The sequence below is a fragment of the Ranitomeya variabilis genome, chromosome 3 (assembly GCF_051348905.1).
Source record: "Ranitomeya variabilis isolate aRanVar5 chromosome 3, aRanVar5.hap1, whole genome shotgun sequence".
Classification (NCBI taxonomy): Eukaryota; Metazoa; Chordata; class Amphibia; order Anura; family Dendrobatidae; genus Ranitomeya; species Ranitomeya variabilis.
In genome coordinates this window covers 13,190,245-13,209,321 of record NC_135234.1, presented here as the reverse complement: position 1 = coordinate 13,209,321, position 19,077 = coordinate 13,190,245, and the positions used below count along the sequence as shown (strand labels likewise).

Sequence of the window (19,077 nt, the reverse complement as noted above, 5' to 3'; positions counted from 1 at the left end):
AAAACACATTATGAAAAATGTATTTTAATGAAATAAAGGCACATGGTGTTGTAATATCTTTATTATACGCTCAATCCAATTGAAGACCCTTGTCACCTGAAACAAAGTTAAAATAAAAAAACAACAATATCCCATACCTCTCCGGCGTTGGTCAAGTCCCACGATGTAAATCCATCAGATCCAGCCTTTTCTGGGGTGGCTGGGGGCAGATGTTTGTAGCCAGGGGGGGGCCAATAACCATGGCCCCTCTCTAGGCTATTAATATCTGCCCTCAGTCACTGGCTTTACCATTCTGGCGGAGAAAATTGCGCGGGAGCCCACAACCGGTTTTCCCGTGATTTAACCCTTTATTTTAACAGCTACAGCGCCCAAATTTTACACACAGACACTTGGAACATTATTAGTGAGGAATATGCAAAAAAAAATAAATAAATCAGGGATATGAAATGGTTTACTGAATGTAACCATGTCTAATATCATGTCGGGTTTGGGAAGGAGATAGCAAAAGCTGACAATTGAATTACCGGCTTTTCTGCTACCTAGCTGCTACCTAGCTGAGGCCATTCAGTTTTCACCCAGTGCTCTGCTGTAGCTCTACTGTCCCAGTAGCACAGAAAACAAGGGTGTTATCATAACAAATGGGAATTATGCATGTTCAAAGAAAACAAAGATATTCTCACGGTTATTGGGAGACTAAATGAAAACTACATTTACCTTAGTGAACCGTATAAACCGGCACTTTTCATAAACTACCTATATTTATCATGGAATTCATGAAAATGAGCTGTATACCTATAGCGCAAAAACGTGATGTGATAGAGAAATTATAAGATCAGATTTGAATTCAGCACCCTCACATTAGTCTAAAACTGTTCTTAAAGTCCATGCCAGAATTTTTTTTTTTTTTGTAGTCCAGTGTAATGCCACCACTGTAGCTTTAGGGTTGTAGTTGATGCGTGCCATCGAGAAGCCGAACTTATCTGAGCGCTGGCTCTTGGGATTGCGGCTTATATTTAACGGTCCAAAAAAATATAAAAATCCACCAACACGTCGCTCTACCACAAAATTATATAAAAAAATAAGTCACAGGTCTAGAAAAAAGGTGACAAGTCTACTTGTAACATAGTTGACATTTTTCACCAGTAAAATGTATAAATATAAATGACAGGTGTGTCATGAAGAGAAAGCAATGCCTGGGCACGGTGACTGCCAGCAGCGGTCAGTGAGACCCCGCACATGGGATAACGCAGCATATTGCGCTTTCTCCATCCACTGCTCTCCACCCTGTGGCGCACTACTACCCCCAGCCAGGGCCGGTGTTAGGGGCAGGCAGCTGCCTGGGGCCCCTGCTCCCCCAGCTAGCGGCAAGTAACGCAGCCGCTATGGGGCCCTTGTGAGGCAGGGGGGCCCGCCTGCCGCCAGCGCCGACTCCCCCGCCGCATTGAACTATACCGGCGTCTGCCGGTACAGTTCAAAGCAATGATGGAGGAGAGAGCGTCACCTGACACTCCCTCTCCCATCATTCCCCGCTCTGCCTCTGACACAGCGGGTGCGCGACATCGTGTACTCCCTGTGTGTCAGGCAGTGCGGCGGCAGCCGCCGACACAGGAGCAGGGAGCAGCGCGGGCTCGGGGAGAGGTAAGGAGCTTGTGGGTTTTTTTTTGTTTTTGTTTTTTTTTTTTTTTTACTGGACCATTCTCGGGAGGAGAGGGGAGGGAAGGAGGGAAGGGGGATGTGGACAGTGCTGTATACTACTGTGGGCTCTGCTGTACACTACTTTGGACAGTGCTATATACTACTGTGGGCTGTGCTGTATACTACTGTGGGCTGTGCTGTATACTACTGTGGGCAGTGCTGTGTACTACTGTGTGGGCAGTGCTGTACACTACTGTGGGCTCTGCTGTATACTACTGTGGACAGTGCTATATACTACTGTGGGCTGTGCTGTATACTACTGTGGGCTGTGCTGTATACTACTGTGGACAGTGCTATATACTACTGTGGACAGTGCTGTACACTACTGTGGGCTCTGCTGTATACTACTGTGGGCTGTGCTGTATACTACTGTGGACAGTGCTATATACTACTGTAGACAGTGCTGTACACTACTGTGGGCTCTGCTGTATACTACTGTGGGCTGTGCTGTGTACTACTGTGTGGGCAGTGCTGTATACTACTGTGGACAGTGCTATATACTACTGTGGGCTGTGTTGTATACTACTGTGGGCTGTGCTGTATACTACTGTGGGCTCTGCTGTACACTACTGTGGGCTGTCCTGTATACTACTGTGGACAGTGCTGTACACTACTGTGGGCTCTGCTGTATACTACTGTGGACAGTGCTATATACTACTGTGGGCAGTGCTATATACTACTGTGGGCTGTGCTGTATACTACTGTGGGCAGTGCTGTGTACTACTGTGTGGGCAATGCTGTATACTACTGTGTGGGCAGTGCTGTATACTACTGTGGACAGTGCTATATACTACTGTTGACAGTGCTGTACACTACTGTGGGCTCTGCTGTATACTACTGTGAACAGTGCTATATACTACTGTGGGCTGTGCTGTATACTACTGTGGGCTGTGCTGTATACTACTGTGGGCTGTGCTGTATACTACTGTGGGCTGTGCTGTATACTACTGTGGGCAGTGCTGTATACTACTGTGGGCAGTGCTGTATACTACTGTGGGCAGTGCTGTATACTACTGTGGGCAGTGCTGTATACTACTATGGGCAGTGCTGTATACTACTGTGTGGGCTGTGCTATATACTACTGTGTGGGCTGTGCTATATACTACGTGGCTGTGCTATATACTATGGGGGTATATTATATTCTATGGGGGAGGCTGTGTTATATACTATGTGGCTGTGTTATATATTTGGGGGGTACATTATATTCTATGGAGGGGGCTGCATTATATTCTGTGGGGGGCGGGCTTTATTAGATTTTATGAGGGATGATTGCATCATACCCTTTGATGGGGCTACATTATATTCTATGGGGAGGTGGGCTGTATTATATCCTGTTCGGGGCTAGATTATATTCTATGGGGGGGCTGTATTATATTTATATTCTATGAGGGGTGATTGCATCATACTCTGAGGGGGCTACATTATACTATATGGGGGGCTGCATTATATTCTATGGGGAGGTTACATTATACTCTGTGGGGGGGTTACATTATACTCTGGGGTGGCTGCATTATACTCTGGGGTGGTGGCTGCATTATACTATATGTGGGCTGAATTATACTGTATCGAGGACTATGGGGAATACGTTATACTATATGAAGAACTATGGGGTGCATTATACTATGGGAAGTGAATTGTACTACATGGATGACTATGGCGGTGCATTATACTATATGGAGCACTGTGAGGAGTGTATTATACTATATGGAGGACTGTGGTGCACATTATAATATATGGAGGACTATGGGAAGTGTATAATACTATATGGAGGACTATGAGGAGTGTATTATACTATATGGAGGACTGTGGTGCACATTATAATATATGGAGGACTATGGGAAGTGTATTATACTATATGGAGGACTGGGGCATATTATACTATGTGGAGGACTATGGGGTGCATTATACTATATGAAGAACTATGGGGTGCATTATACTATGGGAAGTGAATTGTACTACATGGATGACTATGGCGGTACATTATACTATATGGAGCACTGTGAGGAGTGTATTATACTATATGGAGGACTGTGGTGCACATTATGATATATGAAGGACTATGAGGAGTGTATTATACTATATGGAGGACTATGGGAAGTGTATAATACTATATGGAGGACTATGGGGCACATTATATTATATGGAGCACTGTGGGGAGTGTATTATACTATATGGAGGACTGTGGTGCACATTATAATATATGGAGGACTTTGGGAAGTGTATAATACTATATGGAGCACTATGAGGAGTGAATTATACTATATGGAGGACTGTGGTGCACATTATAATATATGGAGGACTATGAGGAGTGTATTATACTATATGGAGGACTATGGGGCACATTATACTATGTGGAGGACTATGGGGTGCATTATACTATATGAAGAACTATGGGGTGCATTATACTATGGGAAGTGAATTGTACTACATGGATGACTATGGCGGTACATTATACTATATGGAGCACTATGAGGAGTGTATTATACTATATGGACGAATATGGGAAGTGTATAATACTATATGGAGGACTATGGGGCACATTATATTATATGGAGCACTGTGAGGAGTGTATTATACTATATGGAGGTCTGTGGGAAGTGTATAATACTATATGGAGGACTATGAGGAGTGTATTATACTATATGGAGGACTATGGGGCACATTATAATATATGGAGGACTATGGGGCACATTATAATATATGGAGGACTATGGGGCACATTATATTATACTAGACTGTGGCCCGATTCTAAAGCATCGGGTATTCTAGAATATGCATGTCCCCGTAGTATATGGACAATGATGATTCCAGAATTCGCGACAGACTGTGCCCGTCGCTGATTGGTCGAGGCAACCTTTATGACATCATCGTTGCCATGGCAACCATTATGACATCTAAGTCGATACTGTGCCCGTCGCTGATTGGTCGAGGCCTGGCGGCCTCGACCAATCAGAGACGTGGGATTTCCATTATGACATCATCGTCGCCATGCTGTGCCCGTCTCTGATTGGTCGAGGCCGCCACGCCAGGATTTCCAGGACAGACAGACAGACAGACAGACAGACAGACAGACAGAAAGACAGACAGACGGAAAAACCCTTAGACAATTATATATATAGATGGAGGACTATGAGGAGTGTATTATACTATATGGAGGACTGAGGTGCACATTATAATATGTGGAGGACTATGGGGCACATTATATTATATGGAGGACTATGAGGAGTATATTGTACTATATGGAGGACTGAGGTGCACATTATAATATATGGAGGACTATGAGGAGTGTATTATACTATATGGAGGACTATGGGGCACATTATAATATATGGAGGACTATGAGGAGTGTATTATACTATATGGAGGACTGAGGTGCACATTTTAATATATGAAGGACTATGAGGAGTGTATTATACTATATGGACGACTATGGGAAGTGTATAATACTATATGGAGGACTATGGGGCACATTATATTATATGGAGCACTGTGAGGAGTGTATTATACTATATGGAGGACTATGGGGCACATTATATTATATGGAGGACTATGAGGAGTGTATTATACTATATGGAGGACTGTGGGAAGTGTATAATACTATATGGAGGACTGTGGGAAGTGTATAATACTATATGGAGGACTATGGGGCACATTATATTATATGGAGCACTGTGAGGAGTGTATTATACTATATGGAGGACTATGGGGCACATTATATTATATGGAGGACTATGAGGAGTGTATTATACTATATGGAGGACTATCAGGAGTGTATTATACTATATGGAGGACTGTGGTGCACATTATAATATATGGAGGACTATGGGAAGTGTATAATACTATATGGAGGACTATGGGGCACATTATATTATATGGAGCACTGTGAGGAGTGTATTATACTATATGGAGGACTATGGGGCACATTATATTATATGGAGGACTATGAGGAGTGTATTATACTATATGGAGGACTGTGGGAAGTGTATAATACTATATGGAGGACTATGGGGCACATTATATTATATGGAGCACTGTGAGGAGTGTATTATACTATATGGAGGACTATGGGGCACATTATATTATATGGAGGACTATGAGGAGTGTATTATACTATATGGAGGACTATCAGGAGTGTATTATACTATATGGAGGACTGTGGTGCACATTATAATATATGGAGGACTATGGGGTGTATTATACTAAACAAGCAAAATGCTGCCTATTCATTGGGTGATTGGATTGTTTATGCCGGAATAAAAATCCTTGTTCTCAGCAGCACATCGCCGGTGTAAACTGTAGATGTGCTGATAACATGATACTGTATGGTGATCTGTTAGTGATTGTTCTGTTCCCTTCATTCTTTCTCAGACGGTGGAAAGAGGCCGGGAAACAAGCGAACGACTTCACTATTGTCGATCACACTCATTTGGCGGCCTGAACTCAGCGCTTGTAAATACAGCAGCAATGCTTCTGTATGATGTGCAATATGTTAGCATTTGGGCCCCATTTTAAACTTTGCCTAGGGCCCCACTCTGCCTAACACCGGCCCTGCTCCCAGCATTGCTCCCAGCATTGCTCCCAGCATAGCTCCCAGCACAGCTCCCAGCACAGCTCCCAGCACTGCTCCCAGCATTGCTCCCAGCATAGCTCCCAGCATTGCTCCCAGCCCTGCTCCCAGCATAGCTCCCAGCACAGCTCCCAGCACTGCTCCCAGCACAGCTCCCAGCATAGCTCCCAGCATTGCTCCCAGCATAGCTCCCAGCATTGCTCCCAGCATTGCTCCCAGCACTGCTCCCAGCATAGCTCCCAGCACTGCTCCCAGCACTGCTCCCAGCATAGCTCCCAGCATAGCTCCCAGCATTGCTCCCAGCATTGCTCCCAGCACTGCTCCCAGCATAGCTCCCAGCACTGCTCCCAGCACAGCTCCCAGCATAGCTCCCAGCATTGCTCCCAGCATAGCTCCCAGCATTGCCCTCAGCCGGAGTCGTCCTCTCAGCAGCTGCTCGAACTTCTAGAAGTGTAAATGCCCTGTAAGTGTAACTCCGCCCCTTTTTTCTTATTGGTCACTTATCTTGTCAATCAAAAGCAAGCAATCCCCCACAACACTTCCTCGATTTTCCTGGCTGAACACCAATCCTCTTCGAGTCTTCCTCGTGTTCCCGCCTCACTACTTTCACGGTCCACGCTTATTAGACAAAACAGTTGTCAATCATGGAAACTGCGCGGCTATTGGCTACTGGGTGCGGCTGCTGAGCGGTGATTGGCTGCGGGTACGGTAGTGCTCTGGCTCTGGCTGTTCGAGTTCGGGTTTGGTTGGCCGGCGGGGGTTGTTTCGGGGTCTGGAGACCCCACCGGGGACCGGCCCGGGGGGAAGAGACGTGCGGCGGGAGCTGAGGTGAGAGCCTGCGACCTCCGGAGCGGGAAACGGACGTTATGAACGGTGGTCTGCATGGGGGTCTGTGAGGTGAGGAGAAACATTCATGTGTCAGCCGGAGCCACAGTCCTGAGTCCTGAGGAGACCGGAAGGTGTGAGGTGGGGGGGACCGGGTGTGTTATACAGGTGTGAGGGGGGGGGGACCGGGTGTGTTATACAGGTGTGAGGGGGGGACCGGGTGTGATTGTTATTATACAGGTGTGAGGGGGGGGACCGGGTGTGATTGTTATTATACAGGTGTGAGGGGGGGGACCGGGTGTGATTGTTATTATACAGGTGTGAGGGGGGGGACCGGGTGTGATTGTTGTTGTTATACAGGTGTGAGGGGGGGGACCGGGTGTGATTGTTATTATACAGGTGTGAGGGGGGGGACCGGGTGTGATTGTTGTTATTATACAGGTGTGAGGGGGGGGGGACCGGGTGTGTTATACAGGTGTGAGGGGGGGACCGGGTGTGATTGTTATTATACAGGTGTGAGGGGGGGGACCGGGTGTGTTATACAGGTGTGAGGGGGGGACCGGGTGTGATTGTTATTATACAGGTGTGAGGGGGGGGACCGGGTGTGATTGTTATTATACAGGTGTGAGGGGGGGGACCGGGTGTGATTGTTATTATACAGGTGTGAGGGGGGGGACCGGGTGTGATTGTTGTTGTTATACAGGTGTGAGGGGGGGGACCGGGTGTGATTGTTATTATACAGGTGTGAGGGGGGGGACCGGGTGTGATTGTTGTTATTATACAGGTGTGAGGGGGGGGGGACCGGGTGTGTTATACAGGTGTGAGGGGGGGACCGGGTGTGATTGTTATTATACAGGTGTGAGGGGGGGGACCGGGTGTGTTATACAGGTGTGAGGGGGGGACCGGGTGTGATTGTTATTATACAGGTGTGAGGGGGGGGACCGGGTGTGTTATACAGGTGTGAGGGGGGGACCGGGTGTGATTGTTATTATACAGGTGTGAGGGGGGGGACCGGGTGTGATTGTTATTATACAGGTGTGAGGGGGGGGACCGGGTGTGATTGTTATTATACAGGTGTGAGGGGGGGGGGACCGGGTGTGTTATACAGGTGTGAGGGGGGGACCGGGTGTGATTGTTATTATACAGGTGTGAGGGGGGGGGACCGGGTGTGTTATACAGGTGTGAGGGGGGGACCGGGTGTGATTGTTATTATACAGGTGTGAGGGGGGGGACCGGGTGTGATTGTTATTATACAGGTGTGAGGGGGGGGACCGGGTGTGATTGTTATTATACAGGTGTGAGGGGGGGGACCGGGTGTGATTGTTGTTATTATACAGGTGTGAGGGGGGGGGGACCGGGTGTGTTATACAGGTGTGAGGGGGGGGACCGGGTGTGATTGTTGTTGTTATACAGGTGTGAGGGGGGGGACCGGGTGTGTTATACAGGTGTGAGGGGGGGGACCGGGTGTGATTGTTGTTATTATACAGGTGTGAGGGGGGGGGACCGGGTGTGATTGTTATTATACAGGTGTGAGGGGGGGGACCGGGTGTGATTGTTGTTATTATACAGGTGTGAGGGGGGGACCGGGTGTGTTGTACAGGTGTGAGGGGGGGGGGACCGGGTGTGATTGTTGTTATTATACAGGTGTGAGGGGGGGGACCGGGTGTGATTGTTGTTATTATACAGGTGTGAGGGGGGGACCGGGTGTGTTATACAGGTGTGAGGGGGGGGGGGACCGGGTGTGTTATACAGGTGTGAGGGGGGGGGGGACCGGGTGTGTTATACAGGTGTGAGGGGGGGACCGGGTGTGATTGTTATTATACAGGTGTGAGGGGGGGGACCGGGTGTGATTGTTATTATACAGGTGTGAGGGGGGGGACCGGGTGTGATTGTTGTTATTATACAGGTGTGAGGGGGGGGGGGACCGGGTGTGTTATACAGGTGTGAGGGGGGGGACCGGGTGTGATTGTTGTTGTTATACAGGTGTGAGGGGGGGGACCGGGTGTGTTATACAGGTGTGAGGGGGGGGACCGGGTGTGATTGTTGTTATTATACAGGTGTGAGGGGGGGGGACCGGGTGTGATTGTTATTATACAGGTGTGAGGGGGGGGACCGGGTGTGTTATACAGGTGTGAGGGGGGGGACCGGGTGTGATTGTTGTTATTATACAGGTGTGAGGGGGGGGGACCGGGTGTGATTGTTATTATACAGGTGTGAGGGGGGGGACCGGGTGTGTTATACAGGTGTGAGGGGGGGGACCGGGTGTGATTGTTGTTATTATACAGGTGTGAGGGGGGGGGACCGGGTGTGATTGTTATTATACAGGTGTGAGGGGGGGACCGGGTGTGTTGTACAGGTGTGAGGGGGGGGGGGACCGGGTGTGATTGTTGTTATTATACAGGTGTGAGGGGGGGGACCGGGTGTGATTGTTGTTATTATACAGGTGTGAGGGGGGGACCGGGTGTGTTATACAGGTGTGAGGGGGGGGACCGGGTGTGATTGTTATTATACAGGTGTGAGGGGGGGGACCGGGTGTGATTGTTATTATACAGGTGTGAGGGGGGGGGACCGGGTGTGATTGTTGTTATTATACAGGTGTGAGGGGGGGACCGGGTGTGATTGTTGTTATTATACAGGTGTGAGGGGGGGACCGGGTGTGATTGTTGTTATTATACAGGTGTGAGGGGGGGGATCGGGTGTGTTATACAGGTGTGAGGGGGGGGACCGGGTGTGTTATACAGGTGTGAGGGGGGGGACCGGGTGTGATTGTTGTTATTATACAGGTGTGAGGGGGGGGACCGGGTGTGATTGTTGTTATTATACAGGTGTGAGGGGGGGGACCGGGTGTGATTGTTGTTATTATACAGGTGTGAGGGGGGGGACCGGGTGTGTTACACAGGTGTGAGGGGGGGACCGGGTGTGTTACACAGGTGTGAGGGGGGGGGACCGGGTGTGATTGTTGTTATTATACAGGTGTGAGGGGGGGGGACCGGGTGTGTTATACAGGTGTGAGGGGGGGGGGACCGGGTGTGTTATACAGGTGTGAGGGGGGGACCGGGTGTGATTGTTATTATACAGGTGTGAGGGGGGGGACCGGGTGTGATTGTTATTATACAGGTGTGAGGGGGGGGACCGGGTGTGATTGTTGTTATTATACAGGTGTGAGGGGGGGGACCGGGTGTGTTATACAGGTGTGAGGGGGGGGGACCGGGTGTGATTGTTGTTATTGTACAGGTGTGAGGGGGGGACCGGGTGTGTTATACAGGTGTGAGGGGGGGGACCGGGTGTGTTACACAGGTGTGAGGGGGGGACCGGGTGTGATTGTTGTTATTATACAGGTGTGAGGGGGGACCGGGTGTGATTGTTGTTATTATACAGGTGTGAGGGGGGGGGACCGGGTGTGTTATACAGGTGTGAGGGGGGGGACCGGGTGTGATTGTTGTTATTATACAGGTGTGAGGGGGGGGGATCGGGTGTGTTATACAGGTGTGAGGGGGGGAACCGGGTGTGATTGTTGTTGTTATACAGGTGTGAGGGGGGGACCGGGTGTGATTGTTATTATAAAGGTGTGAGGGGGGGGACCGGGTGTGATTGTTGTTATTATACAGGTGTGAGGGGGGGGGACCGGGTGTGATTGTTGTTGTTATACAGGTGTGAGGGGGGGGACCGGGTGTGTTATACAGGTGTGAGGGGGGGACCGGGTGTGATTGTTGTTATTATACAGGTGTGAGGGGGGGGACCGGGTGTGTTATACAGGTGTGAGGGGGGGGGGGGGACCGGGTGTGATTATTGTTGTTATACAGGTGTGAGGGCGGGGACCGGGTGTGATTGTTGTTATTATACAGGTGTGAGGGGTGGGACCGGGTGTGTTATACAGGTGTGAGGGGGGGGACCGGGTGTGATTGTTATTATACAGGTGTGAGGGGGGGGACCGGGTGTGATTGTTGTTATTATACAGGTGTGAGGGGGGGGACCGGGTGTGTTATACAGGTGTGAGGGGGGGGACCGGGTGTGATTGTTGTTGTTATACAGGTGTGAGGGGGGGGACCGGGTGTGTTATACAGGTGTGAGGGGGGGGACCGGGTGTGATTGTTGTTATTATACAGGTGTGAGGGGGGGGACCGGGTGTGATTGTTATTATACAGGTGTGAGGGGGGGGACCGGGTGTGATTGTTGTTATTATACAGGTGTGAGGGGGGGGACCGGGTGTGTTGTACAGGTGTGAGGGGGGGGGGACCGGGTGTGATTGTTGTTATTATACAGGTGTGAGGGGGGGGGACCGGGTGTGTTATACAGGTGTGAGGGGGGGGACCGGGTGTGATTGTTGTTATTATACAGGTGTGAGGGGGGGGACCGGGTGTGATTGTTGTTGTTATACAGGTGTGAGGGGGGGGACCGGGTGTGTTATACAGGTGTGAGGGGGGGGACCGGGTGTGTTATACAGGTGTGAGGGGGGGGACCGGGTGTGATTGTTGTTATTATACAGGTGTGAGGGGGGGGACCGGGTGTGATTGTTGTTATTATACAGGTGTGAGGGGGGGGGACCGGGTGTGATTGTTGTTATTATACAGGTGTGAGGGGGGGGACCGGGTGTGATTGTTGTTGTTGTTATACAGGTGTGAGGGGGGGGACCGGGTGTGTTACACAGGTGTGAGGGGGGGACCGGGTGTGTTACACAGGTGTGAGGGGGGGGGATCGGGTGTGATTGTTATTATACAGGTGTGAGGGGGGGGACCGGGTGTGATTGTTATTATACAGGTGTGAGGGGGGGGGACCGGGTGTGTTATACAGGTGTGAGGGGGGGGACCGGGTGTGATTGTTGTTATTATACAGGTGTGAGGGGGGGGGACCGGGTGTGTTATACAGGTGTGAGGGGGGGGACCGGGTGTGATTGTTGTTATTATACAGGTGTGAGGGGGGGGACCAGGTGTGTTATACAGGTGTGAGGGGGGGGACCGGGTGTGATTGTTGTTATTATACAGGTGTGAGGGGGGGGGACCGGGTGTGATTGTTGTTATTATACAGGTGTGAGGGGGGGGACCGGGTGTGTTATACAGGTGTGAGGGGGGGGGGGGACCGGGTGTGATTGTTGTTATTATACAGGTGTGAGGGGGGGACCGGGTGTGATTGTTGTTATTATACAGGTGTGAGGGGTGGGACCGGGTGTGTTATACAGGTGTGAGGGGGGGGACCGGGTGTGATTGTTATTATACAGGTGTGAGGGGGGGGACCGGGTGTGATTGTTGTTATTATACAGGTGTGAGGGGGGGGGGACCGGGTGTGTTATACAGGTGTGAGGGGGGGGACCGGGTGTGATTGTTGTTATTATACAGGTGTGAGGGGGGGGACCGGGTGTGATTGTTGTTATTATACAGGTGTGAGGGGGGGGACCGGGTGTGTTATACAGGTGTGAGGGGGGGGACCGGGTGTGATTGTTGTTATTATACAGGTGTGAGGGGGGGACCGGGTGTGATTGTTGTTATTATACAGGTGTGAGGGGGGGGGGGACCGGGTGTGTTATACAGGTGTGAGGGGGGGGACCGGGTGTGATTGTTGTTATTATACAGGTGTGAGGGGGGGACCGGGTGTGATTGTTGTTATTATACAGGTGTGAGGGGGGGGACCGGGTGTGATTGTTATTATACAGGTGTGAGGGGGGGGACCGGGTGTGATTGTTGTTATTATACAGGTGTGAGGGGGGGGGACCGGGTGTGTTATACAGGTGTGAGGGGGGGGACCGGGTGTGATTGTTATTATACAGGTGTGGGGGGGGGACCGGGTGTGATTGTTGTTATTATACAGGTGTGAGGGGGGGGGACCGGGTGTGATTGTTGTTATTATACAGGTGTGAGGGGGGGGGGACCGGGTGTGATTGTTGTTATTATACAGGTGTGAGGGGGGGACCGGGTGTGATTGTTGTTATTATACAGGTGTGAGGGGGGGGACCGGGTGTGTTATACAGGTGTGAGGGGGGGGACCGGGTGTGATTGTTGTTATTATACAGGTGTGAGGGGGGGGACCGGGTGTGATTGTTGTTATTATACAGGTGTGAGGGGGGGGACCTGGTGTGTTATACAGGTGTGAGGGGGGGGACCGGGTGTGTTATACAGGTGTGAGGGGGGGGGACCGGGTGTGATTGTTGTTATTATACAGGTGTGAGAGGGGGGGACCTGGTGTGTTATACAGGTGTGAGGGGGGGGGGACCGGGTGTGTTATACAGGTGTGAGGGGGGGGACCGGGTGTGATTGTTGTTATTATACAGGTGTGAGGGGGGGGGGACCGGGTGTGATTGTTGTTATTATACAGGTGTGAGGGGTGGGACCGGGTGTGATTGTTGTTATTATACAGGTGTGAGGGGGGGGACCGGGTGTGATTGTTGTTATTATACAGGTGTGAGGGGGGGGACCGGGTGTGATTGTTGTTATTATACAGGTGTGAGGGGGGGGGACCGGGTGTGATTGTTGTTATTATACAGGTGTGAGGGGGGGGACCGGGTGTGTTATACAGGTGTGAGGGGGGGGACCGGGTGTGATTGTTGTTATTATACAGGTGTGAGGGGGGGGACCGGGTGTGATTGTTGTTATTATACAGGTGTGAGGGGGGGGGGACCTGGTGTGTTATACAGGTGTGAGGGGGGGGACCGGGTGTGATTGTTATTATACAGGTGTGAGGGGGGGGACCGGGTGTGTTATACAGGTGTGAGGGGGGGGGACCGGGTGTGATGGGGGGGACCGGGTGTGATTGTTATTATACAGGTGTGAGGGGGGGGACCGGGTGTGATTGTTGTTATTATACAGGTGTGAGGGGGGGGACCTGGTGTGTTATACAGGTGTGAGGGGGGGGACCGGGTGTGTTATACAGGTGTGAGGGGGGGGGGACCGGGTGTGTTATACAGGTGTGAGGGGGGGGACCGGGTGTGATTGTTGTTATTATACAGGTGTGAGGGGGGGGGGGACCGGGTGTGTTATACAGGTGTGAGGGGGGGGGACCGGGTGTGTTATACAGGTGTGAGGGGGGGGGACCGGGTGTGTTATACTGGTGTGAGGGGGGGGACCGGGTGTGATTGTTGTTATTATACAGGTGTGAGGGGGGGGGGGACCGGGTGTGTTATACAGGTGTGAGGGGGGGGACCGGGTGTGATTGTTGTTATTATACAGGTGTGAGGGGGGGGACCGGGTGTGATTGTTATTATACAGGTGTGAGGGGGGGACCGGGTGTGATTGTTGTTATTATACAGGTGTGAGGGGGGGGACCGGGTGTGTTATACAGGTGTGAGGGGGGGGACCGGGTGTGATTGTTATTATACAGGTGTGAGGGGGGGGACCGGGTGTGTTATACAGGTGTGAGGGGGGGGACCGGGTGTGATTGTTGTTATTATACAGGTGTGAGGGGGGGGACCGGGTGTGATTGTTGTTGTTATACAAGTGTGAGGGGGGGACCGGGTGTGTTATACAGGTGTGAGGGGGGGACCGGGTGTGTTATACAGGTGTGAGGGGGGGGACCGGGTGTGTTATACAGGTGTGAGGGGGGGGGACCGGGTGTGATTGTTGTTATTATACAGGTGTGAGGGGGGGGACCGGGTGTGTTATACAGGTGTGAGGGGGAGGGACCTGTTGTGTTATACAGGTGTGAGGGGGGGGACCGGGTGTGTTATACAGGTGTGAGGGGGGGGGACCGGGTGTGATTGTTGTTATTATACAGGTGTGAGGGGGGGGGACCGGGTGTGATTGTTGTTATTATACAGGTGTGAGGGGGGGGACCGGGTGTGATTGTTATTATACAGGTGTGAGGGGTGGGACCGGGTGTGATTGTTGTTATTATACAGGTGTGAGGGGGGGACCGGGTGTGATTGTTGTTATTATACAGGTGTGAGGGGGGGGACCGGGTGTGTTATACAGGTGTGAGGGGGGGGACCGGGTGTGATTGTTGTTATTGTACAGGTGTGAGGGGGGGGACCGGGTGTGATTGTTATTATACAGGTGTGAGGGGTGGGACCGGGTGTGATTGTTGTTATTATACAGGTGTGAGGGGGGGGACCGGGTGTGATTGTTGTTATTATACAGGTGTGAGGGGGGGGACCGGGTGTGTTATACAGGTGTGAGGGGGGGGACCGGGTGTGTTATACAGGTGTGAGGGGGGGGACCGGGTGTGATTGTTGTTGTTATACAGGTGTGAGGGGGGTGGGGACCGGGTTTGTTATACAGGTGTGAGGGGGGGGACCAGGTGTGATTGTTGTTATTATACAGGTGTGAGGGGGGGGACCGGGTGTGATTGTTGTTATTATACAGATGTGAGGGGGGGGGACCGGGTGTGTTATACAGGTGTGAGGGGGGGGACCGGGTGTGATTGTTGTTATTATACAGGTGTGAGGGGGGGGGACCGGGTGTGTTATACAGGTGTGAGGGGTGGGACTGGGTGTGATTGTTGTTATTATACAGGTGTGAGGGGGGGGACCGGGTGTTATACAGGTGTGAGGGGGGGGACCGGGTGTTATACAGGTGTGAGGGGGGGGACCGGGTGTGATTGTTATTATACAGGTGTGAGGGGGGGGACCGGGTGTGATTGTTGTTATTATACAGGTGTGAGGGGGGGGACCGGGTGTGTTATACAGGTGTGAGGGGGGGGACCGGGTGTGATTGTTATTATACAGGTGTGAGGGGGGGGACCGGGTGTGTTATACAGGTGTGAGGGGGGGGACCGGGTGTGATTGTTGTTATTGTACAGGTGTGAGGGGGGGGACCGGGTGTGATTGTTATTATACAGGTGTGAGGGGTGGGACCGGGTGTGATTGTTGTTATTATACAGGTGTGAGGGGGGGGGACCGGGTGTGATTGTTGTTATTATACAGGTGTGAGGGGGGGGACCGGGTGTGTTATACAGGTGTGAGGGGGGGGACCGGGTGTGTTATACAGGTGTGAGGGGGGGGGACCGGGTGTGATTGTTGTTGTTATACAGGTGTGAGGGGGGTGGGGACCGGGTTTGTTATACAGGTGTGAGGGGGGGGACCAGGTGTGATTGTTGTTATTATACAGGTGTGAGGGGGGGGACCGGGTGTGATTGTTGTTATTATACAGGTGTGAGGGGGGGGGACCGGGTGTGTTATACAGGTGTGAGGGGGGGGACCGGGTGTGATTGTTGTTATTATACAGGTGTGAGGGGGGGGGACCGGGTGTGTTATACAGGTGTGAGGGGTGGGACTGGGTGTGATTGTTGTTATTATACAGGTGTGAGGGGGGGGACCGGGTGTTATACAGGTGTGAGGGGGGGGACCGGGTGTTATACAGGTGTGAGGGGGGGGACCGGGTGTGATTGTTGTTATTGTACAGGTGTGAGGGGGGGGACCGGGTGTGATTGTTATTATACAGGTGTGAGGGGGGGGACCGGGTGTGATTGTTATTATACAGGTGTGAGGGGGGGGACCGGGTGTGATTGTTGTTATTATACAGGTGTGAGGGGGGGGACCCGGGTGTGTTATACAGGTGTGAGGGGGGGGACCGGGTGTGATTGTTGTTATTATACAGGTGTGAGGGGGGGGGGACCGGGTGTGTTATACAGGTGTGAGGGGGGGGGGACCGGGTGTGATTGTTGTTGTTATACAGGTGTGAGGGGGGGGGACCGGGTGTGTTATACAGGTGTGAGGGGGGGGGGACCGGGTGTGATTGTTGTTATTATACAGGTGTGAGGGGGAGGGACCAGGTGTGTTATACAGGTGTGAGGGGGGGGACCGGGTGTGATTGTTGTTATTATACAGGTGTGAGGGGGGGGACCGGGTGTGATTGTTATTATACAGGTGTGAGGGGGGGGACCGGGTGTGATTGTTATTATACAGGTGTGAGGGGGGGGACCGGGTGTGATTGTTATTATACAGGTGTGAGGGGGGGGACCGGGTGTGATTGTTGTTATTATACAGGTGTGAGGGGGGGGACCGGGTGTGTTATACAGGTGTGAGGGGGGGGACCCGGGTGTGTTATACAGGTGTGAGGGGGGGGACCGGGTGTGATTGTTATTATACAGGTGTGAGGGGGGGGACCGGGTGTGTTATACAGGTGTGAGGGGTGGGACCGGGTGTGATTGTTGTTATTATACAGGTGTGAGGGGGGGGACCGGGTGTGTTATACAGGTGTGAGGGGGGGGACCGGGTGTGATTGTTGTTGTTATACAGGTGTGAGGGGGGGGGGGGGACCTGGTGTGATTGTTATACAGGTGTGAGGGGGGGACCGGGTGTGATTGTTGTTGTTATACAGGTGTGAGGGGGGACCGAGTGTGATTGTTATTATACAGGTGTGAGGGGGGGACCTGGTGGGATTGTTGTTACACAGGTGTGAGGGGATGTGACAGGTGTTGTTACTATTATTCTACAGCCGGTGTCTGTATTATCTTCTATTGCTGTGGTTAATCTGTTAATTGCAGATATCAGCCTCTTAAGGTACCTTCACACTGAACGATATCGCTAGTGATCCGTGATGTTGCAGCGTCCTGGCTAGCGATATCGTTGAGTTTGACAGGCAGCAGCGATCAGGATCCTGCTGTGCCATCGTTGGTCGGAGCAGAAAGGCCAGAACTTTCTTTCGTCGCTGGATCACCCGTAGACATCGCTGAGTCGGCGTGTGTGACACCGATCCAGCGATGTCTTCACTGGTAACCAGGGTAAACATCGGGTTACTAAGCGCAGAGCCGCGCTTAGTAACCCGATGTTTACCCTGGTTACCAGCGTAAACGTAAAAAAACCCAAACACTACATACTTACATTCCGGTGTCTGTCCCCCGGCGCTGTGCTTCTCTGCACTGTGTAAGCGCCGGCCGGCCGGAAAGCAGAGCACAGCGTCAACGCTGGTAACCAGGGTAAACATCGGGTTACTAAGCGCGGCTCTGCGCTTAGTAACCCGATGTTTACCCTGGTTACCAGGGGACTTCGCATAGTTGGTCGCTGGAGAGCGGTCTGTGTGACAGCTCCCCAGCAACCACACAACGACTTACCAACGATCACGGCCAGGTCGTATCGCTGGTCGTGATCGTTGGTAAATCGTTTAGTGTGAAGGTACCTTTTAGGCTTTGTGCCCACGGTCAGGATTTGCTGCGGTTTTGACGCTGCATGTTTATCTAGTAATCCCGCTGCCGCTGTGCGTGTATGTATGTATGTATGTATGTATGTATGTATGTATGTGCGGCTGCCGATCTCCCACGGATGCTGACACGCGGCGTCATTTTCTCTTACGGACTCGCTCTTCTCCAATAGAGCTTTCCTCTATAGCTGTGTATTGGATGCGGTAATCCTGCGCTGTTCAGTGATCACCTGCACAGATAATAATCTGCGTCCAGAGCTGCTGCTTCCTGATCCTGGGAACCTCGTGGCATGTACAGAGGTTGTCCGACCACAGAATCCCCACATTTTTTTTTTTATCTTATCTGTGCTTTATTGTAATATACAACACCCCTCCCTGTACACTGTTTTTTTTCTACAATTTGTTCCTCCTGAATTTAACTTAACCCCTTAAAGACTGTAATTCTGTCGCTTCGAATTTTTTCCTAGCTATGCCGTTTACAGACTGGATTAATTATTTTTATGTATTGATAGACCGAGCAATTCTGAACGCGGTGATACCAAATATGTGTATTTTTTTTTTTTTTTTTTTTAATTGTTTTATTTTGAATGGGGCAAAAGGGGGTGATTTGAACTTTCATATGTTTATTTTTGTAATATGTTTTAAAACTTTTTTTTTTAACTTTATACATGCTTCAATAGTGTCCATGGCAGACTGGAAGCTGAGATCATCCGATCGCTTGTGCTATATGGAGCGGGGCTGCAGCAGGGCTCTATGTAGCCGATATGCTCACTTACTATGAGCGTTGACCGCTGGGCGGTGCTCATACCTATCCGGTTGTGACAACCACAGGGGTCTCCTGCTGACCCTGGGTTGTCATGCCAACCCATCGACGACCAGCAGTCATGTGAGACAGGCGCCAGTGGGAAGAGGTAATGGCGCGCTTCC

General features: G+C 51.3%; 1 protein-coding gene across 3 annotated transcripts in view; it reads left to right on the top strand.

Moving 5' to 3' along the window:
• Positions 1 to 6,941: 6,941 nt before the first annotated feature.
• USF3 (upstream transcription factor family member 3) overlaps positions 6,942 to 19,077 on the top strand; it is a 29,141-nt gene continuing 17,005 nt past the window's right edge. Inside the window, exon 1 of one of the 3 annotated variants that reach the window (XM_077293682.1) lies at positions 6,942 to 6,965. The gene's annotated coding sequence lies outside the window, so the exon portion shown is untranslated. Of the gene's footprint in view, positions 7,160 to 19,077 lie in introns of all 3 variants that reach the window. The other 2 variants (XM_077293680.1, XM_077293681.1) reach the window with 2 other exon arrangements.